General features: G+C 45.6%; 1 long non-coding RNA gene across 1 annotated transcript in view; it reads right to left on the minus strand.

Annotated features, from left to right (window-relative positions):
• Positions 1-26,231, minus strand: part of LOC142814453 (uncharacterized) — a 316,344-nt gene that overhangs the window by 143,017 nt on the left and 147,096 nt on the right. The window contains exon 2 of the long non-coding RNA XR_012894934.1: positions 17,682-17,780. This is a non-coding gene — a long non-coding RNA (uncharacterized LOC142814453). The remainder of the gene's footprint in view (positions 1-17,681; positions 17,781-26,231) is intronic.

The raw sequence follows: 26,231 nt of genomic DNA on the forward strand, positions 1-26,231 counted from the left end.
CCGTACGAGCGCGCCGCAATGCGTTCCCTTCGCCGCAGGTGGTGATACGGTGTCTAGTAGGTCACACCGCAGCTGCGCGTTGACTTAATGCTTCCTTCGCACGTTTCCCTCGCAAGGGCGCGCGGACGTTACTCTTTCCTTCAGTTCGGACTGTCAGTTCAGGCTATCACGGTGGATGGACGTGTTTTTTGAGCGCTCCGGATCAACTGCGCAGATAAGTGTTTTTGCATGTTTTGAGCTTGTCTTTATAATTATAAGGCAGCGGTTGAAATCTTCGTAGCACTTCTTTTATGGTACGGCTTTTTCGAGGGCCAGTCACCAGGTATTTATTAGTTAGTGTGGGTGTGTGTGTTTGAATTTTTTGTTGTTTTTTTTCTTTTGCTACCCCGTGGGGGAGATGCGCGTACATTGAACACGCAAATTTTTGTAGTAGAGCTTAGGCTTTTTTTTCGTAGTGCAGCGCTCGAGTTTAGTAATTATCGAGTATAGGGACAATTGGTGTCAGAAAGACATGGTTAAAAAGACTGTAAAGTGTTCAGGATGTGGAATCGGTTTGAAAGTGGACCCAAGCGTAGAAGCAGATGGGGAAGAGGCTGACGCGAAGTGTAGGCAATGTGAGGTCGAGGAAAAAATGAAGAAAATTATGGTTGCCCAGAGTGAACTGCTGATGAGAATCGCCGAGCTCGAGACTGCGTTGGCGACAGAGCAAGAGAAAACGAGGGCAATGGGAGAAAGACTTGAGTCCGCCGAGGAAGCACTAGCGAAGCTGAACAAAGAAGCGGCCTACGGAGAGAACAGTAGGGAACCGGCAACCAGAACGGTGGGGAAGGAAGAGCAAGCAAGTTTGGAAAAAACAGGTTCAGCCGGTTCAATTGTGGCAAGGCCCAGCTTCAAAGAGGTAGTGGTGGGGCTGGGAGGGGACAAAGCCGCCGGCGTCACAGGTGCAAGTAGACCCCGGGTGCAGGACGCTCCAGCTGAAAAGTCACAGCATGTGATAATCGCCGGGGACTCCAATTTAAATCGATGCACAGAAGCCATCAAAGAAAGGGTAAAAGGTGATAAGAGGGTTGCAATAGGGGCGTTCCCAGGACGCAAGCTTGAAGCAGTCAAGAGGCAAGCGAGCGCAAAACTCAAAACTACAGCTGATAGACGAAACCTTGTGATAATTTCAGGCGGATTAAACGATGTCTTAATTGAAGATACAGCAGGACTAGCAACCACACTGGCGAAAGGCGACGATGACATGCGCGCCACTTCTCCTAAGGTACAGGTAGTGATATGCATGATACCAGAGGTACCGGTGCGTGATAGCAACCTGCAAAGAGCGGTTGTCAACGCAAACCAAGAGATATGGCGGATGAGTCGAGAGAAAGGCTTTGAGGTGGTGTAAATAAACACAGAGGTGCATAGGTGGGGTGGTTTTCAACAAGACAGAATTCACTTCGATGGGCGGCTAGGTCATGAGGTGGGTTGGCGGCTTGCAGGACGCGCAGTAGCTTTTTTAAGGGCAAGCGAGCTCTTCGGGGTGCAGGATAGCTAGTAACGAGGAAAACAACCAGAGAGACTCTTCGATAGGTGGTATGGACAGATACAATTCCAAAGTGGCCCCAATATCTACGATAGGTAGAGTCCAGGGCATAAATAGACGTAGCCACGAGCGCCGAGCCAATTCAGACATAGGGTATATTAACATGCAAGGTGGTAGGAACAGGCTGAAGTGGGAAGAGATAGAAGAACAGCTAAAGGAAGAGAGGGCGATGGTATACGGTTATGTAGAAACACATCTCAGGGATATGGAACAACCTCTGGACAATCCGGACTACGCGTGGGAATATTGTAATAGATTAGAAGGCAGCAGAAAGGAGGGTGGTATTGGGGCCTTCATTCATAAAAGTACAGACTGGCAAAGGGTCAAGCAGGAGTGCAAGGAACATTTATGGCTAAAAGGGAAAGTGGCAGGTGACACTCCTTGGTTTCGTTTACTTGTGGACAGGAGCAAAGGCCAGAGAGGAAAACCACGCAATGGTAGAGTGTATATCAAAGGACATTCAGGAGTTTGGAAGAGAGTGCGAGATAATTATACTAGGAGACATGAATGCACACATAGTAGATATAGATGGGTATACCGACCCGACAGGCAAAATGATCATGGATATGTGTGAAAGGCTTGATTTGATCATCTGCAACAGTACCGAGAAGTGTGAAGGGCAAATAACATGGGAGGTAGGAAGGCTGCAGTCGACGATAGATTATGCACTGATGTCACATAGGATGTATGATAAGCTTAGGTGAATGAACATAGATCAAGGTGGCTCCAGAAGTATGGGTAGTGATCACAAACGTATCAAGCTAAGTTTTGGAAGAGCAGCGAAAGTGGGAAGGAGCCAAGATGAGCAACTACAGAAACTTTTTATCCAGAAATGCAAATAGAAATAGCCACTAAACAAATTGAGAAAGTAATCACGGAGGATAATAAGACAGTGTGGACATACACGAATATAATTAGACTCTTTGAGCTAGAGCTTGCTAAGACGCGTGACAAGTCACCCCGGAAAAGAAGACACAAACCCAAAAGTTGCTGGGATGAGGAAGTTAAGAGAGCCATAGCAAAACGTCAGGAAGCCTCTAGGGAACACAGACATGCTAAGCAGCGGGGTGAACCGACAGATGATGTTGAAAGAAAATGGGAAACCTTTCTAAGCTGTAGAAGGGATGCATCCCTTCAGAGCAATGAAAAAATTTGAAGAAAGGGAGTTCAGTGGCTGGCAGAAGTACATAAAAAAGATAGAAAGGCAGTTGTGAAATTTAGGAACTATCTAAACCCCCTAAGAAATGAGACGAGCCTAGAGCAGAGTTTTATAACTAGAGTCCAAGGTACTAGGCTAGAAGGGGACGAAGCTTTTGAATATATAAGAACAAGGGTGACAGAAAAATTTCAACAAAGAAGTACTTTATGCACCACAATAGACAAGGACGAATGAAGGGGTGCAATGGCTCCATTTCACAACGAGAGTGGGAAAGGTCAGAGAAAAGGGTTCCTAGTAGTACATGAACGGGCCCACATGGCATTCCAATTATGCTGATAAAAACATTAGGTCCGAAGTCTAAGCAGGCTTTGAGAGAGGCAGTGAGCAAAATAATAATCGATGGTAATGTTCCCGATGGACGGAAACTTAGCAGGATGAGCATGATCTATAAAGGAAAGGGGGACAAAGCTGACATAAACAACTACCGTTCTATAACAGTGACATCAGTGGTCTACAGGCTGGCGATGCAGATTGTAAAGGAAAGACTGCAGGCATAGATAGAGGATGAGGGGGTGCTGGGGGAACTGCAGAATGGGTTTCGGAAACACAGGAGGTTGCAAGACAATCTCTTCTCACTGACGCAGTGCATCGAAATAGCAGAAAAGAAACACAGGCCCCTGTGGCTAGCATTTTTGGATATCAAGGAAGCGTACGATAGCGTGGTTCAAGAGGAAGTGTGGGGAATACTAAGCTTGAATACACTAGGCGTGGAACATGTAGTCACTAATCTTTTAAAGGATATCTATAAACGTAACAAGGTAGTTATAAAGTGGGAAAAACAGGTATCCAAGCCTGCAGAGGTAAAACGGGGGCTTAGGCAGGGGTGTCCCCTGCCACCCTTATTATTCATGTTGTACCTACAAGGATTAGAGGCCAAATTAGAGGGAAGTAGACTGGGCTTCAACCTGTCCTTAGTCAAACAAGGAAAACTCATTGATCAGGCACTACCAGCATTAGTGTACGCAGATGATATAGTGCTAATGGCCAACAACAAGGAAGATTTGCAGAGATTGATGGACATCTGCGGTAATGAGGGAGATAGGTTAGATTTTAGATTCAGTAAGAAAAAATCAACAGTCATGATTTTCCATGACAACGAAGGTAGTGAGCTTAGAATACAGGAGGTCACGCTAGAGATAACAGACAAATACAAATATCTGGGCGTATTGATAAGCAATGGGACCGAGTACCTGAGGGATCACTAAATGTACGTGACGACTAAAGATAACAGGAATGCAGCAGTGATGAAAAATAGGGCACTGTGGAATTACAATAGGTACGATGTTATGAGAGGAATATGAAAAGGGGTCATGGTTCCTGGGCTGACGTTCGGCAATGCGGTCTTGTGCATGAGATCAGAAGTTCGAGGAAGATTAGAAATTAGGCAGCGTGGAATAGGTAGGCTTGCTTCAGGAAGCTCACGGGATTACACCAAATCAGGGAGTACAAGGTGATATAGGATGAACATCATTTGAGGGCAAGGAAGCTAGCAGCAAGATAAAATTTGAGAAGCGATTGAGAGAAATGGGGGAGGAGCGTTGGGCTAGGAAGGTTTCCAGTTACTTGTACATGAAGAATGTCGATACAAAATGGAGGAAGCGAACCAGGAAATTGACTGGTAAATACTTAGAAAACAGCAGGTGGCCAAACCAAAAAGAACTATCGGTTAAGAAGAAAGTGAAGGAAATGGAGACTGACATGTGGAGAATGGGCATGATTAAGAAGTCCGCACTAGAGATCTATCGAACATTTAAGCAGGAAATTGCCAAGGAAAGATCTATGATAATACTCGGGATAGTTCTCTACTGTTTGAGGCCAGGACGGGAGTACTGCGAACCAAGACATATCGGGCCAAAAACGAAGGGGTAGACACAGCATGCAGTGTGTGTGGAGAGGATTGATTAATGTGTGCGGTTTAACGTCCCAAAACCACCATATTATTATGAGAGACGCCGTATTGGAGGACTCCGGAAAGTTTGACCACCTGGGGTTCTTTAACGTGCACCCAAATCTGAGCACACGGGCCTACGATATTTCCGCCTCCATCGAAAATGCAGCCGCCGCAGCCGGGATTTGAACCCGCGACCTGGGGGTTAGCAGCCGAGTACCTTAGCCACTAGACCATCGCGGCTGGGCATGTGTGGAGAGGAAGAAGAAACTGCTGAACACTTGATAATGTTCTGTAAAGGGCTTCACCCTATTATTCATGATGATGGCGCAGAGTTTTTCAAAGCACTGGGTTTGGGGACCTGGAAGGCAAAATACACTTTAAGCGGGTAGACACAACTAGAAGGAAGTTATCTGATTGGTGGCTAAAGTCAAGGCACGAGTGAAAATTAAACTCTTCACTGCAAAGTACGAATCGTCAAACTCACTGTATAAAGGAAAAAAAGAAATCTAGTTTTTGGTTCAGTAAGTATTAAGGCTTGGTGGTGCTAGCCACCGCCCGATCTAAAGGGTACAGCCATATCCATCCATCCATCCACCCATCCATCCATCCATCCATCCATCCATCCATCCATCCATCCATCCATCCATCCATCCATCCATCCATCCATCCATCCATCCATCCATCCATCCATCCATCCATCCATCCATCCATCCATCCATCCATCCATCCATCCATCTATCCATCCATCCATCCATTCATCCATCCATCCCCCGCAGCACGCTTGCCGCAGCGCCCGCAGCCGCCACTCTGACTTCGCGTGTCTCATGGAGGAAAGAAAAAACTGGGAAGAGGCCATGACGTCACATTTTGGGAAGCTGAAAGTAGGAAATAGTAGGAGCGCTCCTCCTCGCACTTGTAGGTACGCTGATCTGGTTGCTAGGATACGAAATCGTGTCGCGCTGGCCAGAGAGCAGGAACATCGCCAGCTGACCCAGCTGGAAAGCGATATATCTGATCGCATCGGCTAAGAAGCTGCGATGCCCTCGATAAAAAGGGAACCAGGCGTCAGCTTCCACAGGTGAGTGTATTGAATTTTCTATGTGTTCGACGTACGGTATGATCGAGGCTATCCTCGCAGAACACAATGCACGCGATACTGCATGCGTCAGCGTAGTGTTCCTGGGGTTTATTTACGGCTCTTGGTGACAGTTCTTGAACGCAATAAAACGCAGCGCAATTAACCACGACGCTGACGGCGCGGCGCAGGTAGCGCTGGAGTTTCTCATTTCGTTTGCTTTGTCAGCGCCGTGATTTCACTGTGTTTCAATGACTACTTGTCCATGTGCCAATAATGTCCGCGAATTCACGTACATTTATAATTGCTTTCGTGCAGGTTTTCCCAAGATCCCCGTTGAAGGAGGCCATGAATCGAGTCCATTAGACTCTGCCAACGTGACTGAGAACCAACCAAATGGTCTTTATTGTGCTCAAAACACTTCCCACCTGAGTACTTCAATCGGGTGGCGCCAGTGGCACTTCGCCTTCGCGAGGATGCCGTTCCTAGTGCCGTGAGAAACCGCAACGACGCACGCGCTGCTCATTTAGATGCCCAGCCTTTATTGCAGAGAAATATCAATTGACTGCATGGTTATACGTCCGTATTTTGCCCAGGCGAGTGTACAGAAAATGGAGCACAGTTTTATTGAGTGCAAGCGTTGCTATTGAGCATTTCAAATAAACTTCCAGTTACGTGCTTCAAACCTATTCAACTGAACGCAAGAAAGAAACTGTGCAACTCGGCAGGGTAATCGCCATCTTCTTTTCTTTTTAGGTTAACCGGTAAGTTAAGAGTACGCGGAATAGTTTAACAGAGACATCTGCATTGGCCTTCCTCAATATAAGCATGTTGCACCTTCAGATTATCCCTTGCATTTGTGCGTCATAACATTCGCACCCCCACAATCACACCAACGTGGTGGCACTTCAGTCAAGCTACAGTGGGGCGCGGTAGTCGTTCTGGTACGACCGCTTTGAAGAGAACTTCGGCTCATATAAATCTACCTCGCCCAAAACGCAGTGAAATCAGAACACGCCAAGAAGCTTCGGAAATCGCCTTCTTGTGTCAAACTCAATTGGGTTAGGCACGCCTTTTCTACTCTTGACGATGCAGCCTTCAGTGAGAGCACCAGGCCAATGCTTTGCTATCGTCACCGACGCGCACAGAAACGGGTCAACACAGTCTCCAACATTAAGAGCCGCCGGAGGTGTCATTCTGTTCTTGGAAATGTATCTTTTCATCGCGGTAGAATGCAGCACTACGGTATCGAAGGCAAACAGCGAAGTTGCGGTGCCAAGCCTTCTCAGAGAAGCTGTCTCGGGCTTCGAAAACCCCTTGCGATGGCACACTGAATGCTGCGCACGCAACCGTGACGCCATATACTCACTGTAGGATGAACTTCTAAAACGTTACGTCACAGGCGAACACAATTATGTCATAAAAATGCACATCCACAGATAACAAGCCGATCAAAGGTGTGATTTACCGACGATGCGAGACGACGGGGCCATGACGGGGCTTCAACGGCGTGCCCACATTGCCATAGCAACCATTGCGAGAAAGCACGTGACTTCCGCCACACTTTTTTTTTTCTGCCGCTTGGATAGTGAGGGCCTCTCCCCAGTTTTCCTTCCTCCATGGCGTGTCTGCAGGAACCTCTCAGCGGGCACTTCACCGATCACAAGGCCGTGGCAGTGAAGCCGAAACGGGCGTTCTCCGCTCCAGCACCCGTATCCCGACTCTGACCAAATGACGACTACGAATTCTTGCCAAACGCCCTAATGATACTTACACGAAACTCAACCCACCTCCTGTGTCTTTGCGTTTCAAAAAAACGTTTACTCTAGTAAACTCCACACCGAGTTTTGCTTCAAACTGTTCTTCCAGCACCTGCATCGACGCCCGTTTCAACCGCGTCAACGCCCTGTGAACCGCTGCTGCTTCGCAATTCATCAGGGTTCTCTTCGGGGAGATGGCCCATAATTTTTCCGTACTTGGCTTTACCCTCTTTCGTTATCTGTTCTATCAGCCTGATCATCATTTCAACTTACAAAGTCACGTTGGATAATAAATAAGTCGCATTGCTGGAGCAGTGAAAAGTGGTGTCCATCCCAGAGCTGCCTTTTACTCGTGTTTTATTCTGAAAACTTCTACAGCGTTTGTAAAGCAGACCATGTTAGCTGAAATTGAAGTTATAAACTCAGCTACGTCAACTATACAATACTCTCTTGGTGCCTGATATTTCAGGCAGAGAATTGCTGTCCAGCTGCTGCATTAGCATAGAGCTATGCATTTCGGTCGTTCTTGAAAACCGTTCTTGAAACGCTGTGGTGTTTTAGCCCCTTGTATAAATGGTGTCCTTGCGTTCACATATTTATATGAAGTCAGCCGGGGATGGGAGGCTCATTCGAATTATACACGCAAGCGCACATCTATGGAAAAAAAGACGACAAAGCTTCTCATCTTTTGAATTGACAAGTTGTAACTGACGTCACGCTCAACGCAATACGCAGTTATAAAAACTCACATCCTGTCAAAACAATGGCACCTGCTCCCGCTATAGAAATTGCTAACTTATTTATCAGCGGCGTTTTATGGCATCTGACAATTATCAACACACTTGCAGATTACATACGTGGCAACAGTTCTTTTCTTCCTTTTTTTAACACGCATGCACGTCACTTCCACAAAATCTTTACTTTTTTTAATTAGCAGATAGAAAGCAAACTTCAGTTTCAGTTCTGTTCAGCGTTTTTTTTTACGAAATTGCGAAAAGAATACGCAACAATGGGAGCGAAAATCTGCTGTGTTTGCAGCTTAACTTGGCATTGGAAAACCCGCTGAGCAAAGATATGAAAAAAAAATCTGGACGTCGATTTTAAAACTTCAGTAAATCATGAAATAATAAAAAACAGCACACTACAACACAGTTTCAGGTTTATATCAAAATGAGCAATGCATACACACAAGAAACAAGAGAAGTAAAACAATATAATAGTGCGGTGTCAGTCATGAAAACAATACAAATCTTGCAAAACGGCTAACAAAAACTTACCAATGATTATTACATTAGGTAGACGAAAAACTGAAATTCTGAAGTTGGACAATGAAAAATACTGCTAAGTAAAGTGTTACATATTTGCTGGTAAAAAAACAGAAAACTGTAGCGGTGCAGTGGTGCATGATTGTATGTAAGTATGACCTTTCATTGCCATCAGAGATTTCACGCCGAGTTGGAATAGCTTTACTGTTAAAAAGCCCCCCCCCCCCCGAAACAAAAAGAAAGAAAAAGGAACTTGAAAAAGAACTCCAGGCCATAGTGTGTCGAATTGTAGAGCACAAAAATTTCCGCGATCTGGTGGGACTGCTCAACCACTTTGAATCGGACCAGGCGACTCAGGTGCCAATTAGCAAGCAATTTATATTCAGATGGCTTCCAAGAAAACGAATACCTCGACACTCTCAATATTCCCTCGTATCTTCCAAATTCATCACAAAAGACGTGACTCTAGCTGCCCTTTCATCCCGTGTCAAACAATTTCATGAGTTCGTTATACGGTTTCTCGAAAGAGCGCATAGAATAGAAAATGAAAAACAAAAAAATAGTGGCACTACAAAGTGAAAGAGGTTAGCAGCAGTGACATGGTGGTCATTTCTGCCGCCGCTTTAGGAGCTGGTCTTGTTAAAAGAGCCCCGGATATACAGACGGTTCCCTTGAGAGGACCATAGTCCGCTCTGAGTCATTCTTTCCTGCGTCTCTACCAATGCCCTCTGCCCGCCATTGCTATTTTACTCTAACGTGCAATTTCTCCTTTATTCTATGCTTGAGTTTGTCCATGCTTGTTTTTCCTTCATTTTATGCTGCGCTCTTTACGGCGAAAAATTGCTGTCATCCTGTTTTGCAGGAGAACCATTTGTCCTCACAAACGAGACTTCTTTTTTACGCAGTTTTATCTTTCCATGTCTCAACTTTTGTTTTGCGTTAGAGCTTTGCGTGCTCGCTCATGATACGACTGCTGCCAGGAAAGGCACCCAAAGTGACGTTTTTGACCTCTGTTTATCTTTTCACACCTTTTGTTACGTGGTAGGCTTGAGCGTGGCTCCACTGCGAAATAAAAAATAACGCTAAACGGTCTCTTTCAGAAAGCTTTTTATTCTTTTCTTCAGAAATGTCTTTTTGTTAGAAAAATAATCACCGTGAAGAAAACGTGTCATAAGTGTTCATGCGTAGTAAGTTATAGCGAAGTTTCGTATGGCCTGAGTCATGTTGCATCAATTAAGAAGTTCGGGGATATGGAAACATGGGTGAAAGCAGTCGAGGAACGAAGAAGTAACGAAAAAAAAAGGTTAAACGACAAGCTTAAGGCTGAAACATAAAAATTCGAGATTAGTGGCATATGGAAGCTAAATGACCGGCAATTCACGACTTCTGTAAACAAAACTGGGAATCCAGGCTGAGCTCCCCATCAAAGGCAAGTCGTATATTTTGTCCCACACTTTTGGTTTCCAGCTTTACATGCCTCTTCAACGAGATGTTATCAAGAATCATTGCGAAATTGCTAAAATGTTGGTTGATAAATTGACACCACAAAACTTTTCACAGTTACTACTGCGATCGCAATTATATGAACACTGGGTGATTTTTGCCGTCGCCGTATCACGTACCGCATAAAGAAAAAGAAGTTTGAAGAAAATAATCCGAGGCAACCACCGGAGATTCAATCAAGCGACCACTGCTCCTGTGGGAACTGCGTTAGCCAATAAGGCCACGCTGCTCTATCTATTCATCTCGCTAACGGTGATTTGTAAATGCACACATTTACCACTGGCTTACTTTCAATGAACTTCAAAGAAACATCCTTGAACAAAGCATGTATGTCTCACTTGTAGTTATGCAGCACGAAAAATAAGACAGCTAGTTCCACTGAAAAGTAGAACTAGCCAAACCCCCGTGGTGGGTGGAAGTCATATATGAAGTAACAAGCTAGCCTGGAAGCATCTACCACTATCTAGCTGTTTCCAGTGTTGACGCCTACTGCAATGTCTGAAACAGGTGGACGAAGTGCATTGGAATTGTACTTTTTGCTACCGTCCCTTGTATTGTCGATGTCGGCTGACGCAATGAATAAAATGCCGGTCAAACCCCGGTGTAAATGCTGTATGTTCGGCCTTTGTGATGCCACCGCATGTCGTACGAACAGCTCCAATGAAATGCTAGTCACGCTGAAGCAAGGTGGATTCGCATACGTGCTCAGCCACAGGAAGAACGTGCTGTGCACGTGCGAGAGACGCTGCTTCTGAATGCACATTCGACCATGTTCTCTATATTTCGTATGGTTTATAAATCTCTTAGCCCTACTTCGTCTACTAGTACGATGGGTTGCTATCGCATCCATTGCTTCTGCCTTGTGCCGGAAATGTAACTTTTTCATTAATGAAGAAGATGACCATTTCATTGGCTTCATGTGCTTTTTGACAGTAACAGTTTTTTTTATCTTCGGATGCGTTACGACCAGGTGTAAAGTATTGTATAAGTAATACTACAAACCAAATTGAAATGTCCATCATTAACTTCACCATGCGAAAGAACATTAAAGCAATGCTGGCGCAATGCCAAAACGCTTACGACTTTGAAACCCTCTATAATAATGAAAAAGTACGTTAGTAAAACACAATTACAATAAAGCCAAATTTCAGGACGCTGAAGCATGGGAGAAGACCACGCACTTGCTTCGTCTTCGGGAAAGCGTGAGACTGAGGCGATGCACCTCAGTTGTACGATGCACATCAACTGTTGCGGCCAACGTCCTAAAAAGCATCCGGGTATAGAGGAGAGAAATAAGTTTATTGATGGCATTGCAAGGTCGGTAAATTTAATTCGCCGGTTGTTCGAAAGGTGGCGGCCAAAAGTCGATGGCATCACCATGCTGAATGTGCCGGTTCTCGTCCGATCCCCGAGGTTAAGCAGCATTGGGCTTGATCACTACTTGGGAGGGGTACAGAAGAGGCGGCAGCTTGGCGAGCATGAAAACGGCGGCGTTCTGTGTGAGACTGCTTCCTAAAGGTTACGCTTTTATGCAGCAAGGGCATGCTATTGTGGGAACCGAGACAGTGCCTAGTGGATAGTGGGGAAGGTTGAGGAAGTAGGCGACAACAGATAAGGCACAATATGCATGAAACACATGAATCATAGAAGGATTCCTAATACATCGCAGGTAGGACTCTCGCCTTCGAATTGTTTTAACGATAGATTTGAAGATCCTCAAAATTTTTTAAATGTGCATGTATTTATTAGAAGGGCTATGCCAGGCATCCAGCGGTTGCGCCCGCGGTGGCGGCCGCGCGCTGGCAGGTGTTATCTCTCGGCACTCACTCCCGCTCTCAAAACAACAGCTGCGGGCGCGCGCACCTAACTTCAATCGTAGCAAGCGGAGCATGTGATGCAAAAGAGTGTACGAGAGAGTAGGTGCTTTAGGTGCAGTACTTCACCACTGCTTCTCTCGCCGGTCGCTCTATCTCCTCCCTGCTCTCCACTTACCGTCCACTCTAGCCTCCCTCCCGACCGTAGGCTGGCTGGGCGCCTCCCAAGAACATCCGGAAAGTTGCGCTAGAGACGTTGCTGTGAAACGCTAACGCAGAGCCGAGAACGCTTGCGCCCCACTCTCCCGTCTGCTCGCTCCTCACTCTCGACCGTTCGCTGGCTGGGCCCCTCTCAAGGCAATGGCGAAAGTCGGTGAAGGCGAATGTCTGGCGGCCACGGTGCCCTCACTCTTTGCAAAAAATGCATTCGCATTTCCTCACAATTATTTTCTGGGAAGGTGAGGGCATTTCGCATATAAGTTGGAATGTGGTCACTCCCATGAGTTTTGATGTCTGAAAACCAGTGCCCTTGCGACCGGAAGTTTCTGGATACCAGAGTCAAATCGAGGCAACTGCTGTACGTAAGGCCCCGCAGGTATGTAGGACTGCCATCATTTAAGAAAGATAGGTCATGCTTGGAGGCGAATGACACAAGGTTTCTTCCTTTAGCATTGATCGTCGAGCTACCCCAGATTAAGTGATGTGCGTTGAAGTCTCCAGTTATAATCCACGGGCCCGTAGTTGTTGTCAGTATGTCTCGTAGTCGGTCTTGTTCAAATCGTCCGGATGGTGATATGTAGACACCAATGAGTGTGAATGACGCTTTTTCCCTTTTAACACGTAAGCAGACATATTTATTGTCATCATGTGGTTGAAGTGCATGATGCACATATGTGAAATCTGTGCGAATGTAAACAACCGCCTTGCTGCGTTCCTCGCACGTTTAAAAAACGAAAGATTCATACCCTGATAGTTTAGAATGTTGTTGCACGTTTGGTTCACATATAACTATTATAGGAATACGATTCATGAATATATACTGACGGAATGAAGAGATCCCGCATCTCTTCATTCCGTCAGTATATATTCATGAATCATATGAATAATACGGCGTCCCTCAGGGCACCGTATTAAGTCCCACTTTATTTAACCTCGTGATGGTAGGACTTCGTGAAATTTTGCCAAGTACTATCCTGATATCCATATATGCTGACGATATTTGTCTATGGATTTCGGCTGTAACTCGTCTACAAGTATGTGCAAGAGTCCAGCAGGCTGCCACCTTGACATGCTCATATCTCCGCAAGCAAGGTCTTTCCGTCTCAACGAAGAAATATGCATTGGTTGCGTTTACTCGCAGAGCCATGACACAATACCCCGTTACCATCAATGGGCAAAATATTCCATACCAGAAGAACCATCGCTTCCTGGGTGTGATTATTGACAGGGACCTTTTGTGGAGTGCCCACTGCAATTACCTGAAGAGAAGGCTAACTTCCATCGTCCATATAATGCGGTTCCTTTGCGAAAAATCTTGGGAAACATCGATAAGGTCAATGATGCAGCTATACAGGGCACTGTTTCTGGGATTTTTGCGCTACAGCTTGCCGTTACTGGCAAGTACGTGAAAGACAAACATCCGCACACTCGAAAGTCTGCAAGGACAAGCACTACGCGTGTGCTTAGGATTGCCGCGATGCACCTCAACCTAAGGGGCAATAATGATCGCAAGAGAGCATCCAATTCAAACATACATCACCACTGACAATTTGAGAGCCCACATAAGACACCTCTGCCGAGTTCCTGGTCACCATGATGCAGTGTTGCCACTTCAAAAACCACAAGCGATGTTTTCAAAGATTATTTCTGCCCATAGAGAATGCCTTCTTTTCGGCTTCACTCCAGCAACAAGACCAGCGTTATCTCCATGGTGCCTACAACAACCACAGGTGTGCCTTACTATTCCGGGAATAACGAACAAGAGCCGTTATTCAACAGTGGTCCTACGACAAATGACATTGTCGCTACTCAACGAAAAATATGGCCAGAGGACCCACATTTACACCGATGGATCGGTCTCGGCTGACAGCTTCACAGGTGCTGTTGTCATCCCGGTGTACCAGGTCACTATAAAGCTCAAACTGTCGCATAGGACAACATCCACAGCAGCGGAGCTTGCCGCCTTACGTGCTGCTATACTTTATATCGCGGAAGCCCGACCTCAAAAATTGGCTATGTTCTGCGACTCCAAGGCATCCCTTCAGAGCTTGCAATCAACTTTACGACAAAGGGAGCATCGACAACCAGTGAATGAAATAAGAGAAGTGATTCACGAAGTTTTATCGAAAGGACATGACGTGGTGTTCCAGTGGTTACCGGGACATTGTGGTATTGTCGGTAATGACCTTGCTGATAATCCTGCCCGATCCCCCCACGCGGACGCCCAGACAACCCCAATTCCATTGTCAAGAACCGACGCTGCGAGGGGCCTTCACTCGTTCGCTGACACCATGTCGGGAACTTACTTGGCTGAGTGACCTCAGTGTCAGGAACCTACCACCTACACAAATTGGACCCATTGAGAAAGCTCCAAATTCTATCGGACCTCTCCCGCCAGGATGCAACTTCACTGTGCCGCCTGTGGTTAGGAGTAGCTTTTACAAAGGCGTACTCCCTTCGCATAGGAATGACGGATAGCTCCCGATGTGAATCGTGTGACACTTACGAGACAATAGAACTTCTACTGTGTTCATGTGAACGTTTTTCGAGCGAACGCAACTTGCTACTCGAAACGTTAGAGACACTAGACAGTAGACCTTTCTCCGAAGAGAAGATCCTTGGTTCATGGCTGTACGCGTCGCAGGCCAGCAAAGCGACGCGAGCACTGCTAAGTTTTCTAAAGACGGCCGGACTACGCGGCCACTTATAAGCGTGCAATGGACAAGGTAACATCTAGACACACGTTGCCCTTCACTTCTCTCTCTCTTCTCCTTTGATCCCCTCACCCCTTCCCCCAGTGCAGGGTAGCAAACTGGACGTGCGTCTGGTTTACCTCCATGCCTTTCATTTCTTCCCTTCCTACACCTCTCTGATGGCATTTTTTTTCTGCCCATCTAGGGCCCCCCATAAACGCACATGATTATAAGCCTGAATGTCCTCGCGGTGCTTTCAACTTAAATATGGCCTACATGGGCGCATAAAGCAGACGGCCTGAAACTGAGGAGAGCGAAGTGCCAGGGAACACCACCACTTGCGTGAAGCAAGTTTTTTTTTACTATAAATAGTAGCGTAATAATAAAAGTAGATGTCTATGTCATCTACCCTTAGATGAAATTTTACAAAATTGAGAAGGCGAAGAAGCGAGGAAAGCTGTGAGTTTTTGTTTGTTTGTTTGTTTGTCTGACCTGGGCTTCGTGAAATTTACTACGGGTCAAAGACGACGTTTGCGCTGGACGGCGGTAGGCGAGAGATTGCTCCAGGCAATGGGCTCCGGACGTGTGCTTAATCTTGTGACTTGCCTTTAATTTAGGAACATCGCCATCGTGAGCCACCATGCACATTGGCTGCTTCGAAGTATTCTATAAGTGTACAGAGAGAAAACGAAAAGATGCCTAAAAAGTGTGAACTTGGCTTGTTTTCGGCAATTAATTGCCTTTCCAACGGCAGTTGCTCATTTGTTTCTCTTCCACTGAAAATGCACTCAGCCCCTGAAAACTTGCTTCGGAAGTGAAAGAGAGCTTTCCCCCCTCCAACTCGCTTTTTTTTCTTGCTTGTTTCCACAACTCTCTCCTTCATTTACAATTGTCCTCATATGGCTTTACTTTTGCATTGCATGTGTAAGAGAAGGTCCCAAGCTTATTTTGTTTTGCTGTGCTGCATTCATTGTACTTACACACATCACTCAGAATTAACAAATCAATCTGTTGCAGCCTAAATCAGAAGAAAGCCTAAAGCAAGTAGAATAAATTATGTTTGTCAGGCTTAAAAGATCTCAATTCACTAACTTCACATAAAAAGATTATGGCAACGGATCACCTGTCATTCGGTTTGTCTAAAACAATGGGCCACTTCAATAAGTAAAAAACTCATCCTCATCAATTTAAATCTGAGTATGTTTTTTTTTCTGGCTTTATCTGCTGTGCGTGAAACACCTGATTTGTAACATGTAACTACGCATTACAAGACACAACTTATTGAGGAGAAGTGGGTCCCTTTACACGTAGAAAAAAAGGGGTTTGGACTGCAAGAACGTATCCCTTCAATTACTGGTGTTCTAGTTAGAAATGCTTAACTATTTCTTCTATTTGTTTCATGTTCACGGGAGAGCTCGGACCAGTACATGTGTATCATGTGTAGCACCCTGTGCCTTGCCCACCCTTCTCACTCGTAAGAAGGCTTTAGCTTTATTCGGACTAAACAGTTAAATTAACTGAGATAGAGCTTGACAAGTGTAGTGTGTGCAATAGATAATCTTCATGGCGGGGAGTTGAGGTAAAGTCACGTTTGAAAAAAGTGTGAAAAAGCCGCAACCCAGAGTCACCGAGGGGGCAGGACGACGCGCCACTAAAAACTAAAATTTTATTGAAAAGCGTAGGAAGCTATACTACATATTGCAAAAAACAAGACTAGGAATAAGGAAACTACAGCGTGAGTATGCATAATAAAAACCGCGACGCACGTTTTCGTCACCATCATAAGCTGTATCAACGTTATTCTGATTCCTAATCAATTTACTAATACCGTTTTGCTATGTGCCTGTATACCTTTCTGCGCTTTTGATTAAAAGTCCTGCTGCTTGTATATGTTGCCTATATGTTGGGATTTCATTTTCTGAGCTTTTTTTTTGAAACATTTTAACGAAGCCAATCAACTGTCCTGCTAGTTGCAATATTAATCCATTTTCTGGATTCAGCAGCAATGTTCTTTGCCTTCGTGCAGTTTTGAACTGAGAAACAATGCTAGGGCAATAAGCAAATGAGGCCCACCTTTTACATTTAAAGCTTTGCGGTTGAATGAGCCAGATATCAGAAGAAACCAAGGCACAAACGCCAATTTCTCTGTTGCTAAATACATTTACTAAATATGACATTTAAAGAAGACGTAGATAAGTTTTCCAGCCTACAGAAGTGGTATATTATCGAGATTGAAACATAAACGGCCACGGCACGATTTTTCGCTTCGCATGTTCTACATACAGAAAGCCGTGTTAGGGTTTTCGTGTAGAGTATTACAAATGCACCACCATCACACCATGCCATCGCCCATAGAACTTGTCAATTGAGTGAGCAACTTACAGTATGAAATTGTGGAGCTGCTGTAAAAGAAAGAAATACATCGCACACGTAACTAGGGTTTGTTGTCATTGCTATAGTGAATCCTCGCAAAGCAATTTGCAGTGGACGTAACGCACCGTATTGGCATAAAAAAAGAAACGAAATTTTTTCGCACCTACCCATCAAGCTGATGTATGGCGCCTGTCGTAGGTAAACTATAATGACAAGGGTTCGGAAAGAGCAGTGTAAGTTGGAAGCAAATAACTGAGCAGATATGCACGTCATGTACTCACCTCTGTTCTACAGCAGCCAGTAGAAGCTCGAAAAAGCAGCATGTTCCGCAATTCCTGAAGAGGTTCACAGAGCTAGCGCTTCCTTTAAGAAAAGAAGACCTGAAATGAAGCAATATTGCGGCATTTACGAAATTTCTCCGCTTTAGTGTAAAACATATTACAGATATCTACAAGAAATCCTTGCTTCCAACGAATAGATTTAAACGTGAATTATACGTCTTTGTTCCGGCTGCAATAGAGATGCCTGTGACCAGGTGCAACGTCATCAAGCATTGCAGTGACTACGCATGCGCAAGCCTGCCCTGCCTCTGTACAAATACACCGGCATCATGCAATAAAGCGCCCTTTCGTTTCCTGCTGCACGACTGTCCCCATGGCGTCATAAGTGGTTCGTTGGATACCACCGTAAGTCGGCAATTAATGAACCCACCAGCCGGCCGCAAACGCCCGTCGCGAGAATGGCGTCAACGCTGCTGCAGCCACCGAGGCCATTAATTAGACTTGTCTGGGGACATGTTTTACAACTAGACCACATGGAAACGTGAGTTTGACCTTTTTGCTACGGCGACGAGACTGAGCTAGCAGCCTAAGGATGTTCAAGCCGCAACCCTTTTGATGACAATAGGCGAAGACGCGAGAAGAACATTCTATACTTTCAAGTTCGACAGCGAAGACGATAAAAAAGACCTCGGAATGATTTCAGCAAAGTTCGAGGCGAATCTCAAGCCTTCTGAGAACCTCACCTTTAACGAATTTCGATTTGGCTCCAAGGACCAACAAGAGGGAGAGTCGTTCAATGACTGGCTTACGGAGCTGCGAATCCTCGCGGGGAGCCCCGCCGCGGTGGTCTAGTGGCTAAGGTACTCGGCTGCTGACCCGCAGGGCGCGGGTTCGAATCCCGGCTGCGGCGGCTGCATTTCCGATGGAGGCGGAAATGTTGTAGACCCGTGTGCTCAGATTTGGGTGCACGTTAAAGAACCCCAGGTGGTCTAAATTTCCGGAGCCCTCCACTACGGCGTCTCTCATAATCATATAGTGGTTTTGGGACGTTAAACCCCACATATCAATCAATCAATCCTCGCGGGGAGAAGCGAGTTCGGTGAGCTCGAGGAACGGCTGATTCGGAGCAGGATGATTCTTGGCATCAAAGATAAGCTTCTCTCAGAAAACCCCTCGTTTTCAAAATAATGCAAATGTGCCGCGCAAGAGAACAAGCAAAAGAACAACTACTAGAAATCAGAGCCAGAACGAACAACCCGACAATTGCCGCAGTCACAGAAAATACAACGCCTTGCACGGGCTGAGGTCTTGAAAAGCATCAATATGGGAAATGTTCGGCGCAGGGCAAACGCTGCAACAATTGCGGCAGAAGCAATCGTTTCGCTCGTGTGTGCCGTCAGCCAAAGCGAACGCCTAGATCGACCACACGCGAAGTAAAGCAGGTCGTTTTGGGAGTTGAAGACGAGTATTTTCTACAACCTAGAAGCGTATGCTATCTCCAGTGAGGACCGTTGGTCGGCGGAAATTGTTATCGCAGGTTCAGCGGTTGAATGCAAAATTGACACGGGAGCCAACTGCTGTGTCATGCCTGAGGCGACGTTTCGGAAACTAACTACGCAGTCGGCGCAGTCATGCTCAACCACCTTGCGCGCTTTTTTCGGCCACAAGCAAACGGCGTTGAGTAAAATCACGTTACCGACTTCGTACATGGCTCAGACTTGTCAAATGGAATTTTTCATCGTACCCCAGTCCGTGCCGGTAACAGTGAGTGGCAGTGTTGCAGAGCGCTTAAGACTAATATCCCGCGTACGCGCGGTCGATGCCCAGACAAGCCAGGACCCGAGTGCCGGTTTTGAAGATGTATTCCAAGGCCTCGGGGAGCTGAAGGGTGTTTCGTACCACATCGAGCTCAAGCCAGGCACACGAGGCAGCATCAAGCCAGCACGGCGAGTTGCGGTTGCTCTTCAAGAACGCGTGAAACAAGAGCTCGATAAAATGGAGCGTGACCTCGTCATTGCAAAGGTAACTGAACCTACTGCCTGGGTAAGCCACATGGTCGGAGTAGTTAGGAATGACAAAGCGCGCATTTGTTTAGATCCTTCGGACACAAACAAGGCCATACTGAGGGAGTACTATCATATACCTACATTAGAAGATGTAGTTCCGCGCCTGCATGGGGCAAAGTTCTTTTCAACGCTAGATGCATCTTCAGGATTTTGGCAAATTAAGGTAGACGAAGAAAGTTCATTATTATGTGCCATGAGCACTCCCTACGTCCGCTACAAATTTCTGCACATGCCCTTCGGAATTGCATCGGCTCCAGAAGTTTTTCAGCGGGCAATGCATCAGGTAGTTGAAGGCCTGAGTGGTGTAGCCGTTGTAATGAATGACATTCTTGTATGGGGAAACCGTCGAGAAGAGCATGACAAAAATCTAGCAGTTTTGTTCGCAAGCTGCAGAGTGCACAATCTAAATCTGAACAAAAAAAAGTGTCGTTTTTTGCAGCCGCAAGTTCGATACTTGGGTCATATCCTCACGCAAGAAGGACTTTGCCTGGATCCCGGTCGAGTAGACGACATCTCGCAAGTGCCACCACCACAAAACTGTAAGGAACTGCAGGTTTTTCTCGGGATGATGAACAATGCGGCGCGTTTCATCCCCAACATGTCTTCACTATCTGCACCCCTTCGGGAGCTATTGAAGAAGAACACGGCCTGGGTCGGGACACAAGAGACCCAAGAAAGCTTCAATACACTTCGCGCTTGCCTAACAAAAGCACCTGTTCTCGCCTATTTTGCGAAAGGTGTTCCCTTGACGTTGTCCGTGGATCCAAGCCAGAAAGGGGTAGGGGCAGGTATTTTGCAAAATGGACACCCAATCGCCTACTCGTCGCGTTCGCTTACCGAAGCACGAAAGAAATACGCCCAAATCGAGAAAGAGCTGCTAGCCGTTGTTCACGGGTGCGCCAGGTTTGAAGACTACATCCTAGGGCAGCCAGAGGTAATCGTCGAATCCGATCACCGCCCTCTAGAGTCAATATTTAGGAAACCACTATGCGAGTGCCCATTACGATTGCCGCGTACGAGACTCTCCCTTCAGAGGTTTCCTATAAAAGTGATTTACAAACCAGGAAAATAACTTTTCCTAGCGGATGCACTCTCGCGTTTTTCTAACCAGAAGGAGCTGAAAGAAGAATCACTGGATTTTCATGTGCACGCTCTCTTCTCTTTCAGTCTCTGATCGGCAACTGCAGGAAATCCGGGAAGAAGTACTCAAGGATGCAACAATGACGGAACTGTGCAGCTATTCAAGCACAGAATGGCCTGAGAGCAAGCTTGAGGTGTCTCAAACCACACGAGCGTATTGGAACTACCACGACGAACTTCACGTCGAAGATGGCCTTGTCCTAAGAAGCAACAAGTTGATCATTCCGCCTACAAAAAGGCAGGAAGTACTTCGTTTGCTTCACGCGGCACACGGGGGTGAAGAAAAGATGAAGGTAAGAGCCAAAGCGGTTATGTACTGGCCGGACATGTCGGCAGATATTGCAGCTCTAGCGAAAGCGTGTCCCCTTTGCCAAAAGTACAGGAGCAGGAACGCCAAACTACCAATGCTTAGTCCCGATATACCTACTTTGCCGTGGCAAGTAGTCGGAATCGACATTTTCTACCACGAAGGCGATGAGTACCTCGTTGTGGTAGATTTCTATTCTTTTTTTTTTCGAGATCAAGCAGATACATCGAACTACGGCAGAAGCAGTGACAAACGTGTGCATGCAAATCTTCGCCACGCACGGCATACCAGACAAGATATGCAGCGATAATGGTCCCCCGTTCAATAGCGCGTGCTTCCGTATTTTTCCAACGCAGCTGGGCATCACCCACGTGACTTCCAGTCCGCATTACCCTCGCGGTAATGGCATGGCTGAAAGGGCCGTCCAAGAAGCAAAGAAACTACTGAAGAAGTGCCGGTTTGGAACACTGGAGTTCTACAGCGGCCTGCTTGAATGGAGAAACATGCCAAGGAATGACCGCCTAAAGTCACCCGTCCAATGGCTCATGGGTCGACAGACGAGGACCAAGCTGCCCGTACCAGACTGCCACCTAGAACCCCAAACCATGCCGACCGAAGTTGTCTGAAAGCGACTCGGCGAATTAAGGTGAAAACAACGCGTCTTCTACAACAGATCAACGCGGAATCTACCGGAAGTGCACAGTGGGTCCACAGTATATAGGTTTACGATACAACAAACAAGACTTGGGCACCAGCAGTCGTCATGGGCCCGGCAAGTACACCACGCTCTTATATTGTTGCTACTGAGAACGGCCAGCATCTACAACGCACGAGAGAACACCTCAGGTCAACAAACGGACAGGTTTTCTCACAGCAGCCAGAAAGCGCGATAGCGACAGCGCGTTCCAGCCAGCAGCCGTGCACCACTGAGCAGCAAGCACCTCAAGAAACGCTGCGTCGAAGCACAAGACTGCGAAGATTGCCACAACGCTATCCTCTCCCAGAGCGCCCAACAGAAACTGTTCCGCGGATGTAGTGCAAATTGAACTTTGAATTGTTTCTTCCATGTGCCTTCATTTAGAAGGCACATTTAGAAGGTTTATTTTTTTTCTAAGGGAAGGAAGATGTGACCAGGTGCTACGTCATCAAGCATTGCAGTGACTACGCATGCGCAAGCCTGCCCTGCCTCTCTACAAGTACACCGGCATCATGCAATAAAGCGCTCTTTCGTTTCCTGCTGCACGACTGTCCACAATGCCTTTTTGAAAAAATATTCGCAAGTCATCCAGATTCGGAAGGTGACAAAAAAGAGGTACTTCGCAGCCGGTGAACGTCGCATATTTTTTAATTTTTCTACAATAACTTTTTTCAATAAACAGAGCACGTAATTACTGTTCTAGCAGTAAAAAGAAATCACATGTACTGTTTCGGAAAAATGTAAGACGTTCAGAACACATAGGCCCACAAGACGAATTTAAAGTGGGTTCCCCCTCCTCCGCTGTTTTCACTGTGTCTAGTTGCTGCTGTTCTGCCTTTGAGACCGCAAACATGGTGGCCCGTCAAGCGTTTTGTGCTTATTATGCAAAACAAACGTCTATCCGCGAAAATTTGTTTGCCTGTACGTGTTTCTAACAACTACCACGACCTTCTCTAGATGGCACTTGCCCAAAAAGTCGTAGATCTGGCAAGAGATAAAAGTATCGTAAGAACCTTATGTAACGCATTATTTCTCTTTATTGTTTACAACCAATTTTTTTACTTATTTTGTCGTACTGCGTGCATTATTACTGACGTCTTTTTTGTTATCCTGCCAGCCTGGAGAACTATACATAAAATGTCTTTTTTTAAACGGTTTTGTCAATCACAGAACACAGCGCAAGCGCGATAAAAGGCTTCAGCTGTGAGGCAACGCTACGTAAGCTCTACCGGGAAAACTCGTCTATCACTTTGTGGTGCAGTCATGAGGCAATGCTCTGTGATGAAGTCATGGTACAACTGACCGCTCATAATGAAGGCTACTGACGTCCACCAAAAAGAACTGCTTTCGCGAAAGAACAGGCAGAAAGCCACTTTCACAACACCTTTTTCAGGGCCAACACAAATTTTTCACGACTCAATATGCTGTTTGCTCATTTTTTAAAATGTTTTGACGATCGAAATCCTATTCGCTTTGGTGATGATACAGATTTGCTCTTATAAAACAAAGCAAGAACGAATTTAACAGCAATTGAGCTCCATCAGCAGTTTTATTCAAGTACGTTACCGGTAGTTACATGTAGTTGTTCCTTTTTTTTCTGTAGAGAACCTTCAAAACCATCATGCCTCTTAAACAAACGAAGGCAATTGTGGCTTTCCGCAACTTCAAAACATTTCATCGCTTCATCAGCCTGACTACTCCCCACCCTCTTCGTGCAAGGGAAAAGCGGCTCCCACATTTCGCTAATTAATCCATTGTTGTGCTTACCATGGTCACTTTACCTCGCAAATTTCTCAATTCACCTGCCCACCTCCCTTCTAGTCTCGACTCATGCAATTTGTTTGCTTATTTATTTGATTCGCATACATGGTTACATGTATGCAAATGAAATAAAAAGAAAAAAAGCGAAATAGTTAAACTATAAAATTTAGTATGTCACTTTTAACATATTCTCTTAAGCATTTAGGCCTTTTTTTAATGTTGCAATGACCACTTAGTGCATAATGAACAAGTTCACGTAGAGCATTGCAAAATTTTGCTACAGACATAACTGGAGCAGGAGAGACTTCCCCGCTCTAATTTCAGAGTCTAATCCAGCTTCGCAAACAGTGAGATTTTTTTTCTGTTTGCGTACAAAAAGGCATCTCTCTATACACTCCTATAGAACTGTTTTCTTTTACTCTTTTATTTGGCTGTCACCACATAGCCGTATAAAAAATGCTCCAGGAACACCATGCTAGTAAGTTCCGGGGTGCCCGTCAAGCAGCCCCGTTTCGCAGTGTGATTCACGAGGTGGTAAAGCAGCCGGTAGTGGCACCCGGACATCGCTATGATGTATGTATATACTTTTCATTCCGCCATATCTGTAGTGTCTGCTGTTGTTTTAATTAATTGTATATAAGGAGAGGTTGATGCCAATGCGTGGCGCCAGCTACTCCTCTTTTTTTTTTTGCACAAAAGCAGACATTGTACATTCTTGTTCACCTATTGCTTTCAGCCTCCTTTTTTTTTCATCACTATTACAACGAATGGGGGATGTGATGAAATTGCCAAATGGCTAACTGTACCTCAAATTTCTCAACTTTGGCTTCGATAAAGATTTGGTGTCACAGAAATTGAATCAGTTAGAAAGAAAGTCGGCATATTTGGCAGTCAGAGAAGGACAAAGTGTGGGATAATTTTTAGGACTAAAGTATGTTAAACACGTCTTTTCATAGAATGTTATCACCCTGTCTTACAGAACACGCATTTTTTAATGCTTTCTTGATCTAGTTTTGCAGCATCTATTAGGTTTAAAACCGCTGTCACTAGTGGTGAGTGAAGGTGTACATGCGAATCACAGACATGACTATTATTAGCACTGGCTATTCTAAGTCGTGTCTATTGCTCGTAGCAATTATTAGCCATGAGCAATATTTAGAGTCCGAAGAAACATTTGAGTGATTACTGGATTACCAATCTCAACAAATAAGTTCGTGGAATCTGTAAGATCTTGACAGGTTCAACTGATTGGGTTCTTAACAGTTTCGTAGTAACTGTCTCGTCCTGCAACCATCTTTGTATACTTCACTGTCGCTTTTGTTAGGGAAGAATGCATAGTGTGGGTGGCCCAACTCCACGACATAAAACGGTTAATTTATTCTATTCTCGACTATTAAGGGCGTCGTTGTTTTGTGATTGGATAGTCAGTTCATGGCGAACTTTGTGAGCAATGAAGAAAGTGACGAAACAAATATAGTTCTTTAAAGCGTACATGTTACCCGGTTGTTGCATCATATGAATTGCGCAACTTAACAGAAGCATAGTGTGAAATTATATAATAGTCCACATTTCCAGCCACCAAATTGACAGGTTCTCTAATTTTCGGTGGGATAGCTTTCATACAGCAAGAAAATTAAATAACATGCATCACAGTAGCACCATAAGGTGAAAGAGCGTACTTCATGCAGCCCACCGAGAACGCCCGCTGGGCGACTACTTCAAGTACAGCTGTAAAGTACTCACTACGCAGCAAATCATCACTTTTCATGAAGTCGTAACGTGCCCACTACACCATAAACCACAATATTGTTAAGTAGCCAGCTACTTACTGTGCAATTGCAAGTGAAAACGCACACCTGTGCACAATGTTGCACCAGCCAGGCTTAAGCAACCAGACCAAACAGACCCATAGAGTGGTCACCTCACCAGCTGTCTTAGATGCCCTCTCTCAACGGCAACTGGACTCTGTCGAAGAGTGACAACGCTGTTTAATTGTTTATAGTTACGTGCGCCATTCACCAAGTTTTATTCTTTTTGCAATTTAATCGCCAACTACACTCTCTGCGATGCCTGGCGTTGTGAGGAGACGCTACGCTGCAGCCTGTGCAGCTGGTCTTTGATGTTAAGAGACAGGGACTGGCGTCTTTTTTCGCGCACCTTGACGACCTAAATGGTCGAATGAATTCATTTATGTCGTCAACAGAGAACATCGCCGCTGAAGACGACCTGGTGTTCTTGAGCAAAATAGACAACATGCTGAGACAGTGATGTCACGTACCACGCCAGTGTGGTGCACTGTGAAAAAGAACGTTATCCAACTGGTGGCCAACTGCTTGTTTGTGTGGATGCTGTGTTATGTGATAGCGTTCTTTTTCTCTCCCAACCTCCCCCCCCCCCCCCTCGGATTCTCTCTTCTGCGTAGCAGTCGGTTATCCTGGACTGGTTAACTCCCCCTTCTTTCCTTCTCTACCATTTCTTCTCTCTTTTCGAGCCACTCATTTGTTAAGCATTTCACAAGTGCCATGCCTAGTGTGATTTCAGACCTTTGCCGTGCAGTGTTTGATCGGTTAACGCTCTTG

This window comes from Rhipicephalus microplus, chromosome 4 (genome assembly GCF_043290135.1).
Source record: "Rhipicephalus microplus isolate Deutch F79 chromosome 4, USDA_Rmic, whole genome shotgun sequence".
Taxonomy (NCBI): domain Eukaryota; kingdom Metazoa; phylum Arthropoda; class Arachnida; order Ixodida; family Ixodidae; genus Rhipicephalus; species Rhipicephalus microplus.